The sequence below is a fragment of the Carassius auratus genome, chromosome 17 (genome assembly GCF_003368295.1).
Source record: "Carassius auratus strain Wakin chromosome 17, ASM336829v1, whole genome shotgun sequence".
NCBI lineage: Eukaryota > Metazoa > Chordata > Actinopteri > Cypriniformes > Cyprinidae > Carassius > Carassius auratus.
In genome coordinates this window covers 15,821,527-15,835,037 of record NC_039259.1, presented here as the reverse complement: position 1 = coordinate 15,835,037, position 13,511 = coordinate 15,821,527, and the positions used below count along the sequence as shown (strand labels likewise).

At 41.0% G+C, this 13,511-nt stretch overlaps 1 protein-coding gene across 4 annotated transcripts in view; it reads right to left on the bottom strand.

Annotated features, from left to right (window-relative positions):
* The window catches only part of foxn3 (forkhead box N3), a 79,576-nt gene extending 66,816 nt beyond the window's left edge, over positions 1-12,760 (bottom strand). The window contains exon 1 of one of the 4 annotated variants that reach the window (XM_026286054.1): positions 12,554-12,760. The gene's annotated coding sequence lies outside the window, so the exon portion shown is untranslated. Of the gene's footprint in view, positions 1-1,792; positions 4,640-10,885; positions 11,800-11,835; positions 12,410-12,553 lie in introns of those variants that run through there. The other 3 variants (XM_026286058.1, XM_026286055.1, XM_026286057.1) reach the window with 3 other exon arrangements.
* Between the last annotated feature and the right edge of the window lie 751 nt (positions 12,761-13,511).

Sequence of the window (13,511 nt, the reverse complement as noted above, 5' to 3'; positions counted from 1 at the left end):
ACAGCTGCTCTCTGCACCACTAAATTTAGGCAGTCAAATCACACACACATAAACATGTGCATGCACAAATACTCATGCACCGGCAATGCTGGCACAGCATAATTAAAATATTATTCATTGCATTTGATTTGCAGTTAAGGTTAAATGGTTGCAAATTATTTATTCCTCAATTAAACAGCACATGAGCAAAGGTGAACACCATTAAATTGTAAATACTTGTGTCAACTGTTTTTTTCCCTATATTTTTAGCAGTGTGGCATTATTAAATGGAAATTGTGCCCATGGCGGAAACTAAAATTTGACCCAGGTGAAAATACAAATGAACCCAACTGTCATTTGTAAAACACAAGCGTTTCATGAATATAGGAATTATAGGAAACAGCTGCCATGTAGTGAACAGATAATCCATGATAATGATAATGATAATTCAATGCTCAACTCAAGGCCCTCATCCATAGATTCTCATGGAAAATGAAACCAGCAGAAGACGACCCATCTTCTTTTAAGGATCTTTTTCATCAAAAAATATAACTGATTAACTGATATTCCAGATATTCTTCTGAAAAGAACTGTTAAAAAAAAAACCTTCATAAAAGGTGAATGTAGAAAGAGAAAGAGTGAGATTGAAAAACTTCATCATACACTTAATTCACATAGCCCAGTGTATGGAGGCACAGTTTACTATAAAACAGAAATAACTGCACAAATTTACCTTAATAAGGCCTACTGTGATGTCTGCAGTGCTGGAGGCAGTACTACAGTTTCCCAGTGTGCCGCATATGTGGAACAAATTATTAAAATATTCTGACAGTGACACAACAACACTACTGAAACCACATCAAGGACAAAATAATCATCAGTGAAATCATTAATAAGAGAATCTGACTCATTAAAACCCTAATTTCTTTCAATCTCAATAATTTAGAGTGTATCTCTGCCTTTATATGTTAAGTGTCTCTATCATTGTGTGTAAACAGGGAATAAAATATGGGAAAAGTAAGAAAAGTAAAAGTCTGAAAGAAGTCAGTATGATTTTTAAAAAAGAAAGAAAATAAATGAATTAATATGCATTAAAGATGCATTGAATTGATGAAAAGTGTAAGTAAAGACATTTATAATGTTAATAAAATATTTATACTTCAAATCAATGATGTCCTTTGAACTTTTTATTCAGCAAAGCATCTAGAAAAACTCATGTTTCATGACGTATTTTTGGTCAAATGAATGCAGCCTAGGTAAGCATAAGGGACTTATTTTAGAAACTTTCAGTGACTTTTTTTCATGTCCTGAATCTAGCAGACTCAAATCTACAGAGAGCATGAATCCTTCTCAAACCTGGGCAGGAGACAGATAGAGGTAATCAAAATATATATCCTGTTCTTCTCAATCTCTCTCTGCCTCACTCATACGCACATCAGCGGGAGCCAGAGTTTGATCAGTGGCAGGCGCACACTTCCTTAAAGGCTGCCTAATCTGAGGGAGTCAGGTGTTTGTACCTTCTGCCAAAGCTTTGGCAGAAAAGTGGAGCCACGCAATCTGACAATGCTCCTCTGACACAGTTGCCTAGCAACGGCGAAGCTTGGGGTCTCAAGCTGATGGTCTCAGGCAAGATTTATCATCTCTGACGACTTTTATTTGATCTAGACAGATTAACGGGCCCTGCAAGAAGCGGAGGACACACAGGCGTATAAAACCCCCTCTCCATAAACACACATTCGAGCATAAACAGCAGGCACGGATAACAGATGTAGAATATGTCTCTGGCAAGAGAAGACAGGGAAATGAGAGTTACCTTTCCGAAGATCTCTCTTTCCTTGCTCGGCAGGCTGAGAGATCTTATACATTCGGCAGTCGCCTTTTGCTGCCAAGTGCGGCTGATTTTGAGGAGATGAGAGCTCTGGTCTTGGCGTGGTGTGATGAGCTGTTGGGAGACTAATTGCGAAGTGTAATCTGCTCTGATTAGCGGGAGAGGAGCGGGCAGGTGTGAGCACACACACACACACACACACACACATCGGCTCGGGCCGACGCAGCTGCAGCCTGACCGAGTGCCAGATAAACAAAAGCCATGAGGCCGAGGCCACGATAACACACAGTCTCTGTCGCTATCCTCTGCTAATTAACCACCAACACACCTATCACACGTTACTGCCTGCCATATGTTTACATCCAGATGAGTTTTCATCTCAGCCATCTTCCCAGGAGCGCAGTTCACATCCAATTCTAATGCGGCAGTGACAAACTATTTAGGAGCGCACATGAGAAGCAGGCAGCGTATACATCTTGTTTAGATTTCTGTAGCTTTGTCCTGGGCTAGTAAAGGCGCAGGAAAACATATGCCGTGCTTGAGTCAGCAGGATCTGGGGCTGGCGCATTAAGTTATCACGCCTCGCTATCCCTGCCCACAGCTGACACAGGCAATTAGAGATGAGGTTAAGATCGCACAGCCATGGACCAAAAAATGCATATCTCCCTGTTTCATCGTTCTAAAGGAAATACACGGGGTTCTCGCAGAATTAGTGCTGGGGCAGCACACACGACGCCATGGAGGACATTTCACAGTCTTTGCGTAACCTTGAGGTACAACCTCTTGGTTCAATACCAGGGTCGGAAATTAACAGGGGTTTTGGGCAAAAAAATCCACCAAAAAGAACAAAATTTAAGATACGGTGTTTATATTACACACAATTATATTATGTTTGTCGCGATTAAAGTGAAAATGTGTTGACTGCAGCTTAACATTTAGATTGTCGCATTACTCATTGCATCAGATTTCTTTTTACACATTTTTTTCTTTGCAGTGTTGTAGTATTATAACCAAAAATGCCACCAAAATGTAAGATAAGGTGGCAAAAAAATTCCCCTGTACAATTCTATTATGGATGTCGTGATTAAAGTGAAACGTGAAGATAAATGTGCTGATTGAGGCATTACATTTAGATTGCAGCATTACGCGTTGAAGCAGACTTTTTTTTTTTACTTATTTTTTTTTCTTTGCAGCGTTGAGTATTTTAACCAAATTCCACAAGTTTGCATGAATAAAATGGCCAATGGCCAACCATCGAAAATACTGGAGTTTTGTTCAGCACATGTAGAAACTGCAAAAAATGTATAAAGAAATTAATTTTGCAGTCTAGACAGATTCAGTAATTGTAATAGAGCGCATAACATACGCTACAATGAAGTCATGACCTGCTTCGGTGATGTTTCTTCCTGTTTTCTGCATACAATTTACTCCCAGTTTGAATATGTTTTTTCAAGCTACTAAAATAACCAATATGAAGTCTCAATTTTCTAATCCATAAAAATGCATCATTTTTACAATATCAACAGCAATAATGATTTTTGTCATAATTTAACAGGCCTAACCTGTAATAGGTGTATGTTTTATGTTATAATTTTCATACTCTGAGTACAGTAGGATATGTACATTATGCATTTGCTGTGTAAATACATGCAGCTTTGAGCAGCATTAAATAGAAACTAAGCATGAATGCCACGTCAATGGCAGTTTCTGTTTTACCTCTGCAGTGTAAAAATGGATTTTGTTGATGTTGATGTTTTCTTTTTTTCTTTTTTTGTGAACGGGTTAAATTTAAATATTTGACATAAATGACAGCAAAGACACAATAAAAAAATGCTCCTGGAAATCAACTCTAGGGGGCTAATATCAGTTAATTTCTGACCTTGTTCTACACACAACCATTAAACCAAGAGTGGTAACCTTCCAGAGCAAGGTGAAGGGTATAAACCGAAAGAAGACGAGACGGCCATGTTTACTGTTCTCCGGTTCACTTGATCTCTGTGTCAGATGACAATTTATACATGTCATTCCATTACCACACCATAAACTGTCCCCAGTGAAACACCGCCCTGCTAATCAGCTCCCTCACAAACAGAATTAGATTTCCAATTGAATTTGTTTCGGCCTGGAAAAATATGACAAAACGCTAGGACAATGCAGCCTGATGGCCATGGAAGGGCGGTTTTCTTTTGATAATCGAGTTAAAACAAAACATAGCACTAGGGAGCGCTTTCACATGATGCTCTGGCGTGGAAAGTGTTCGCAGAAAGGGGAACGAATCTACATTCCAAACAGAAAATGGCTGGCCAGAGGTCCGTCTCTTTATTTTCCCTTTGGTGTGTGTTGTCAAGGCATCTGAAGACCTGTGGTTCTTTCACTTATCTTCAGCAAACACTGGCGGAGGCTGACTGTCACAAGCCCAAAGTTTGTTCTTGTTGATAATGTCATGGCAACACAGGGAACTGGAAAACTGCACTCCAGCTGGGATGGTGGCAAACACGCTTAAAGCACACTAAAAAGCAAGACCGACTTCAGAGGCGTTTTGTGTTGCTACCAAAGACATGAGAACATGAAGCCAGCTGTTTGGAAGACAATGGCCATGTCATGTCACCAAAGGTATTAAACTACATACTTATATTAGTATATATTTATATTTTAGACATTTTTTGGTTTAAAATGTGTCTTTTCAAGAATTTGGGAGAAGCACAAAAAATGTATCTTCCTGCTGTTGTTAATGAGTGTACCACACCATACCTATTGAATGCAAGAAAAAGTAAAATGTAAATATCCTCCCACAATTTCCCCAAAAATACTTTTTACATCAAAGTGCTAAATAAATTAATAAATAAAATACATACATTTAAAAAAGAACCCAGGTCTCTTTAAAAAAAAAAAAAGTTGTTAAAAAACATTTTCTGTTGCTTATGAATCATCTCACTGAAAAAGACTGTTACAACAGTGTTCATTTTAAATGCTACTTGAAGCATTTCATTCCCACATTATCAGAGAAACCACAACTTCCAGTGGACAAATCATCTGTATGCAAGATGAAGCGCATTTCTTCAAGATCTGGGAAGAGATCGTGAGAGAAAAGCTATCTAGGGTCATTAGTAGGGCTTCAAAGTCACTCTGCCCTCTGACAGAGAGCGTTTGACAGGTGCTGCCGAGGCAAAGCTTGCCGCAGGAGAGAGAAATGATACTGTCCTGATTAGATCGTCCACCTTAGGGAAGGTGCTGATGCACAGACATTCTAAAAGAGAGGAAGAGGAGGATGAGAGTGGGGGCGGGGTGGAGAAAGAAAAACTAGAAGTGCGAAATAGAAGAGCTGTCAAATGTGCAATGTTTCTTCCCCCACGTCGCACTGTCCCTCCTCTGGTGTGGTCTGGTGCTTTACCCCCAGCGGAGACGTCTCGGTGCGATGTGTCAGTCAACAGACCCCTATCCTCATGCTGTTCACAAAACTGTCAGGCTCCGTGCCAACCAGCCAGCCTGCGTTACTACCACGTCAAAATAATCAGACGTTTGAGAAAATAAACCACTCTTGCGTAATCCACAGACCTGAAAATTCACTTGTTAACCGGGAATGGCTCCCAGAGCACTCCAAGCCCTCGCCCAATCAAGAACCGATCCTCATCTGGCATTTCATTAAACTCAAACAAGCATTACAATGCACTGGCTCACATCAAAGCAGAGTAATTCGAGGGGTTAGGCTCATCAGCGCTGGCCACTTCTCTAAAGTCATTAATGAGGGCTCAGGCCAGGCTCAGGGCTTTCCACAAGTCACTAACACCTCTACAACCCCTCTTCATTTGATGAGCACATTCATAAAGCCTGAGGAGCTGGGATTGCTGCTTTAGAAATGGTCCCATTTTCCAGGCTAAATGAACAGTTATTGAGTAAAAACAGGTCAAGTGGACTGGGGGCACACTGCTAAGTAAAGCTAAAGAGAAAAGTGTTATATCAGGGGGAAAAAGTGCGTAAGCGTGAAAGCAGAGGCAGAATGGTAGTTGCTCGGCATCTATGGGAAGTGGTGGCAGCACAGAATGAGGTGATTTGCACATTAAAAGCAGCAAATGTAGTGCAGCTTTGAGGAAGCCACCAGCAAAGAATTTACTCTCTTTTAATAAATAAAGAAAGTTGACAAAAAACCCACAAAGTTCGGCGTGATAAAACACTTTCGCTTGAGTAGTAAATCGATGCGGAGTCAGTGCCTGGATGTCAACAATGTTTTGAATGTGTTTTGATACTGAGAGGTGACAGTCATTCACTGAAGACACATTTAGCCTTGGGCTTGTGATTGGGCACAGGATGTGTGTGTGTGTGTGTGTGTGCGCACACGGGCGTGTGATGAATAGAGAGAATGATACAAACCATAGTGCGCTGAAAATGAAGCTGAGAGCCACCCTGCTGCACAAGAGCCCCGTAAAATACAGTTGTTTATATGCTCGACAGCAGGGCTGTGCCCTTCCTGACAGAACAAAAATGAAAGCAATATCAATGAAATATGACACTGATGATAGATCGGGAGAGGAGATGGAAATGACTTGATTCTCCCGAGTTTTCCGAATGAGATCCGGCCTGCGAGGATGTGTTCAAGCTGAACTCTGAGATGGCTCGCACTTGTCAGGTTTCTCAAACAATCAGGGCATCAGCTCTGCTGGGAGTTGTCTGAAATGAGCAGAAAACTCAGCAGGTTTGTATGAAGCCCACGGCTGAAGTGCGGTACTGTTAATAAACCACCTCTAAAGGATAAAGCTAGATCCGAAAACCACTTACTCCTACTACATAAAACGATGCCGACTGTTCCAATCAGCTAAACTCTACATTTTTTCTTAAAGCTGACTCCTAAATGACCTGTATGTTTTTCTGTGTTAGAGAAAGCAAGTGTCCCTATTTCCTTGGGTGCAAACATCCCTCAACGTAAGCAGGAACAGACTGTGTCCACTGGCTATATAGACAGAGTCCTCAATGCCCTTGATGCCTACAGAACAGAGGACAATAGGATCAGTTTGAACAATGTAAGCCCTCTTAACAACACTGATCCAATAGGCCCAAAAACACAGTCCGTCTTCACTATAATCACACCACACACACACACACACACACACACACACACACACACACACACACACACAAAGCCACCAGAGCTTAAACTCAGAGGAAAAACACCTGATTTCTTCTCACTTTAAATTACGAATTATTCAAACCTTAAATCTTAAAAGAATCAAATATTTTAAAAAATTTTGAATTGAAGATTTGACATGTCAGTTAATTTGTAGAACAGTGAAAATTTTCAGACCGGACTGTTTTATATTATGCTACATAATATATAGGCCTATGTATGTGTGTATATGTGGGCATATCAGGACACAACTCTGTATAATGACATGGGTATGACACAGGTATTACAAGGAGAGGGTGACTTTTGAGGACATAACCCATGTCCCCATATTTCAAAACGCTTATAAACCATACAGAGTGAGAAAGTAAAAATGCACAAAGTTTCCTGTGAGGGTTAGGTGTAGGGTTGGTGTAGGGCCATAGAATATACAGTTTGTACAGTATAAAAACCATTACGCCTATGGGATGTCCCCACTTTTCACAAAAACAAACATGTGTGTACAATAAGTTTTTATTTACATAATATATATGCATGTGTACTGTGTAAATTTATTATGTATTAATACACACACATACAGTATATATTTTTTAATTATTTACATTTATTTACATGTATATATCTATTTGTAGAATTTATATTATATATAAATGTATTTAATATATAAACATAACATATTTTTCTTAAATATATGACATGCATGTGAGTATTTATATTTAAATAATAAATAAATAATAAACACAGTACACACGCTTATATTACAAAAACATTTATTTGGATGCTATTAATCGTGATTAATCCTTTGACAGCACTAATATATAAATCCTTATATATATATATATATATATATATATATATATATATATATATATACAGTATATATATATATGTATATATATATATATATATATATATATATATATATATATATATATATCCTGTCTATCTCTAGATATATCTATCTATCTATATTTCAAGATTTGAATATCACAGTTATTGTCAATACAGGTATATCGTGATACCCCTAAATAAATAAATAAATATATGATATTCAAATGATATACTGGAATTGGCAATAACCACAATAATTAAAATGAACAGGACTCTTATGATAACGTGACACGCAAATATCCTACTCCAGTGCCAGTACCTTGTTAACCTCCCAGGTGGCAGTATTGCAGAAAATAAGTTTCCTTTATTTTACTAGTCATGGAATGGGAAACAATACATTAACCTGTAAACAGCAGCTCCCTTTCAGTGGGTCACTCTCAACATCACGTCGGATGACCGACGAATTGGGTACGACATGAATTCTCTATCCCCTCCTTCAAGGAACAAAGGTTACAATACGTAACCGAGACGTTTCCTGTGTTCATATATTTAAATTAAGGGGTGATTCTTACTGCATTTTCTTTACTCGTCTAATTTTTGTTAAGTATTTGCAATCAAGTCATGGCCAATACATGTGCATAGCAAATCTATTACACAGTTAAAACAAATCTAGAAAAATTGGGCGACCACATTGCTACTTTAAACTCTTAGATGCACATTAAAACTGAATTAGAAATGCGTTAACTGCATGACTTCATTGGCGCCGGCCACTATAGGTTAAATCCTCCATTGTGCCTTCAGCAGAGCACCTTTTGACCCAGGTGTGAACTTGAGTGTCAATACCATTCTAGAGTCTGTTGTTATTTGATTGGCAGAGGTCTGCTGGGGACATAATTCCAGTGGATTGGAGAGCCAGTTGTGCAATTGTAACCCCTATCTCCCGGGTCCTCACCGCCACACCTCATACTTGCTTCAATGCGGGCCTTGAACCCGGGTCTACGGCATGGGAGAAAGACGCACTAACAAGGAGGCTAAATGACTGCAGCCACCTCTCATTCTCATTCTCATTTTTCTCTGCTGGAAACCCAAGTGTTTACATCAAATGTACAGTTATTTTTCCCTCCTGTGCAACCAGAGAGGCACCAACAATAAGGAAAGACTGTGCAAAAAGGAAACAAAACCAAGAGAAAAGGTGGTCTAGAAGGGGATATAGTTCAATTTTGACAAGTGTGAGATTCAAAACATGTCTTTGTAGCTCACTCATTTTTAGCCAGAGCTCAGCAAGCGGTAAACGTGCTTCCCAGAGGTACTGCTGCCAAGGGTCTATCATTCATTAGGCTGCCACCATCATCACATACATTCCAGACACTTAATCTCTAAGATAGAGATAAAATAAAAAGCTTGAAGGTCACCAAGGGGAGAGCGATAGAAGGCAGATAGCATAGAGGGGTGAAGATGTATGGCCTCATTTTGATTGAGGACGTGACGCTTTCAGTCACACGCGACAGAACACCCGATGAGGAGATGCGTTTTGACTGGAGACCTTTATCACAGACTCCAATAGTTTGCCGAGCTACACATCACAAGGAAACAGCCTTGGAGAATTCCGTTGCAAATCGCAAGCGAAAACATTTAATAGGACTATCTGAGTCTACCCTCTTCCGTATTCACTTTACGCTCTAGAAGGCACGCGACAGTAGAGCGTTGAGTGAAACTCTGAATCTGAACCATCATGCATATTTCCCAGTCTTTCCCATCAGGTGTTTTTTTGCCCGTCTACTCCTCTGATGTTTTGACATATTTCTCTGCCTCGTCGAGCGCTCGTCTCCGATTTGCCTTGCTGTTTAATGTTCATGAGGGGCGGCGCAATACTCTGCCCGTTGACAACCCACTGGCTGTTGTTACAAGATCTCAGACAGACAAAGAAGACGAGGTGCACCGCTGAGGAGCCCCACACTCCACTGCCTCAAAATAAAAAGCGCTTTGACCTCCTCGGCAGCCAGCTTCACCTCTCAACTGTGACGGACGGACAGCGCCCTAGTCTCGTCCCGCGGCCCAGCGTGCTTGAATAATGCCAACTCTTTGCCCGCCCCAAGCCAACAGCCACCCACCATACTGGGAAACTTCTGATGCTTAATCTCCTGAAATGCAAATGTGCCAAATAAGAGATGGGGTCTCGAAGGAGAGACTGTCATGTTGGCGAGTGTAAACGGACATGGTTTAACCCTCCTCTAAGACCGGCTCCGACAACCAAATCTGAACTGTAATAGTCACTTTCTAGGCAGGAATTTGTGTGGCATTTGAATTTGAAAGGGTGTACGATGGGGCATACAGTTTTGTTCAAGGATACTGGATCTTTCAAGAGGCTTTGTTCTCATGCCATGATGACAACGGCGTTGCGCACCAACTGAGGAGAAATTGTCAAGGCAACATGTATCGAATTTCACAAAAGTTCTGAGCAAAGCGATTTCCCTCCCCTCTCCAAACCTCCCGCCGAAGACGAAACAAGCGAACCACGACACATCCTCTTACTTTAAAGAAAACAAGTGGCTGACACATTTCCTGCCAACAGGCCCTTTCCTCAGATAACACAAGAATCCTGTCAACAGGAAGCCCTTTCACTGGCGGCTCTGCCTCCCTTCGGCACGTCACACAAAACAGCTCCTCAACCCCAGCCCCCACAGCCTCCCTCCAACTGTTGAGGAAAACTTGCAGAAGATGCTTGCTAAAAACAGTTTGCAAGGAACCGGACTTAAAAGTGTGGGCTGCAGCCTCGAGTCCTTCAAATGCTCTTGGTCTGAGAGGCAGCATTTTAACAGCCTCAACAATACTCCTGAAATCAATTAATGTGCAGCCGGTGGTATCAACATTACACACAGCCTGCCATTACATCAGATCCCACAAATAGCTCTGGCCAGACGGAGGGACATCGCTACGGTCCATGCAAACCACTGGAAAGGGTGCACACAAAAGCACAAACATGCCCTCTAGGCACGGGTCAATGCTTTAGATTTGTTAAAAGCCTTCAGTTCTGGTGCGCTCACCAGAAGTTTACACGAGTGAGTGCACGAGCACGGTAACGATGTATACAGGATTTGAGAAAAGTTTGTAAAAAGCAAAGCAGAACTCACGTTAAGTGCTGAGTGCATTTGAAGAGCAGTGAGAGAAGGCAACCTTCATAAGGTAGGGGCTGTACTGTTTGAGCAGCTGCTAATAGGAGAACTGGCAGAAGAGTGTGAGAGAGAGAGAGAGACAGAGAGAGAAAGAGAGCAGACGCTTTCTGCAGGCTGCTGTGATGACATGCAGGCTTTTTCCCTTTTTTTTGTAAGGGGGCTTATCTTTGTCTCTATGGTAACTGTGTCTCTGGGTGGTTATTAGAAACCCTGAACTTCCTGTGCATCTGCAGGATCAGCCAATCACGCGCCGTGTTTTCATAGGCGGAGATAGCTCGTGCTATAGGCACTGAAGAGCGGCCACATGAGGGGGCCATGGAAACAGAGTGTAAGGGAAAACTTACAGCACGGCACGACAGGCCAGTTTGCATAAAACAGCCCAAAACTATCTTCACTGCACTCTACAGATTTATAGAAACTAAAGTAGGTTATTAATCCTAGAGCTCATTTTTTCCAGCAAAACAGCTTTTTCCAAATAGGACAATGCCATCAAGCTATTTCAGTATTTTTTAGGACAAAAATGGAAACTCTTGTGGAAAACACAAGCTCAGCATCTCTGATTCTCAGAAAGAATTTGCTATAACACTGTGGTAAAGAGACTGGCAGACAGACAACCACAGAAGGCTCAGAGCTCAGCATTACGGCCAGAGTTACCAGAGTCCAGCTCTAATGACAATAAATCCACAGGATGTGCTATGTACAAACACACTCATGCGGTTCGTTTTAACACCAGACTGTGGATGAGCAGAACTTAATGCTCATTAATGCAAATGAACAGAGAGCATGCAGGATTACAGTTGCAAGGCAAAAAGCTGACATGGAGCATGCATCCAGGACAGGACTTTCAGCTGTTGTGCACAGAAAAGACAGCTGAACTGGAGAACTGAAACTTAAAACTATCAGATTACCATGAGAAAGCTTTGTTTTCCCAGCCGAAACTAGAAATGAACCAACAGTAAAAAGTAATATATGCCTGTTTCTCCTTGCAGACAGGAATGGGAACACACAAAAAAGCGATCACTGCATAGTTTCCCAGTAGTCTCCTCGGTTTAAGTGGGTGAAATTGCTTGGAGCAATGTGGCTCACTTCTTCCCTGCGCTGACTTCTTCCCCGTTTTCCAGCCAGCAAGTACATTCAAACTTCACTCGGTGGCTCCTTTATTTAACACCGCATTTGTTGACAAGTCTTGGAGCAAAGTTCCCCACGCAGAACCCTGGGTGCTGAACTCGAGAGCATCAAATACAAACAATGCCGACCAGAACAGAGTGTCCTACCCCCTGAGGGCGAGATGTTCCTTCATCGGCACCAAGGAAAACATCAACTGGTCTACTAGGACAGTAAGGAAATGACCCCCGAGGCAAGCTCAGCAATAGACAGTCTAGACCTCTTCCACTGTTTACAGCTGCATTCATTCCTCAGTGACAGGAGCGTGCCCTCTTTCCTGTCTCTGCTGTCACAATATTTCATCCGGTGTAAGTAGCACATGTCCCACACGTAACAAGACTCACCAGCCAGGAGCTCCCAGTGGCATCTTTATGCCCGCGAATGCTCTTGCACACCGGCTGACTCCTGACAAAACAGAAAGCTCTGATAGATTACAGCAAGAATGATCAATCACACACAAACCTTTTAATCCAGATTGTCCTCTGATTGGCTGCCTCCGCATGAGCTCCAGATTTTTAAATCCAACTGGTTAATCCCTCCATTTCTCTCAGCTTCAGTATTTCAGCAGTGACCACAGTGAGCTCTAACATTCACTTGGCTTTTTTCTCTCCCTCCCTCTTTCTCTCTCTCTCTTTGCACTCTGTTCTGAGACCGCTCACTGAGCTCTGGAACTAAGGGAGCCTGATGAGGAGGGAAGAGACTCGCTGGGTCCTAGTGTCTCTGGGGTTAACTGAAAGAATGCCATTGTTTTATGTGTAACCCAGGGCTACACTCTACAGACGGCTGATAAGTCCTGCGCTGTGCCAGATCCACTGCTGGGGTATTTGTAGATGGATAGAGATGGAGAGCTGTTCGATATCCATTACCTGGAAAACAATATAATAGTTGAAAGACCATTTACAATCTAATCTACTAAAAAAATAATAAGAATAATTTTCTTACTCAGTATGCTTGTGTTGTCTGCAGTATAAATATCTAAACATACTTGAAAAATATCTTAAAGTTATACATATCTTGTTTTAAGCTGTTACTTTTTTGCAAAATGACATAGCATATCAATTCCTGTTTTTTCAAGTAAATATATAATTTATCAACCATGAGAGGTTTTTACTGTATATGATATAGGTTTTTTTTATTATTATTATTATTTATTTTATTTTTTTGATCTAGAAGTCATGGAAACTCTGATATAAGACTGACCTCCTTGTAGCATTTTCCCTGTTTGCTCAACTTTATTAGAGTATTTACACTGCTGCTTTGCATACTTACAACTTGTGTGCTACATTCCTAGTCTCCTGGAGAAATACAGTACGATAGCTGAAAGTGGTTATACACTGATTAGATTTCTCTCTTCATTGTAAGTTCTTAAATTTAATCTGCAGGTTTAACATCAATGATATCATGTGACTAATTAAAATGC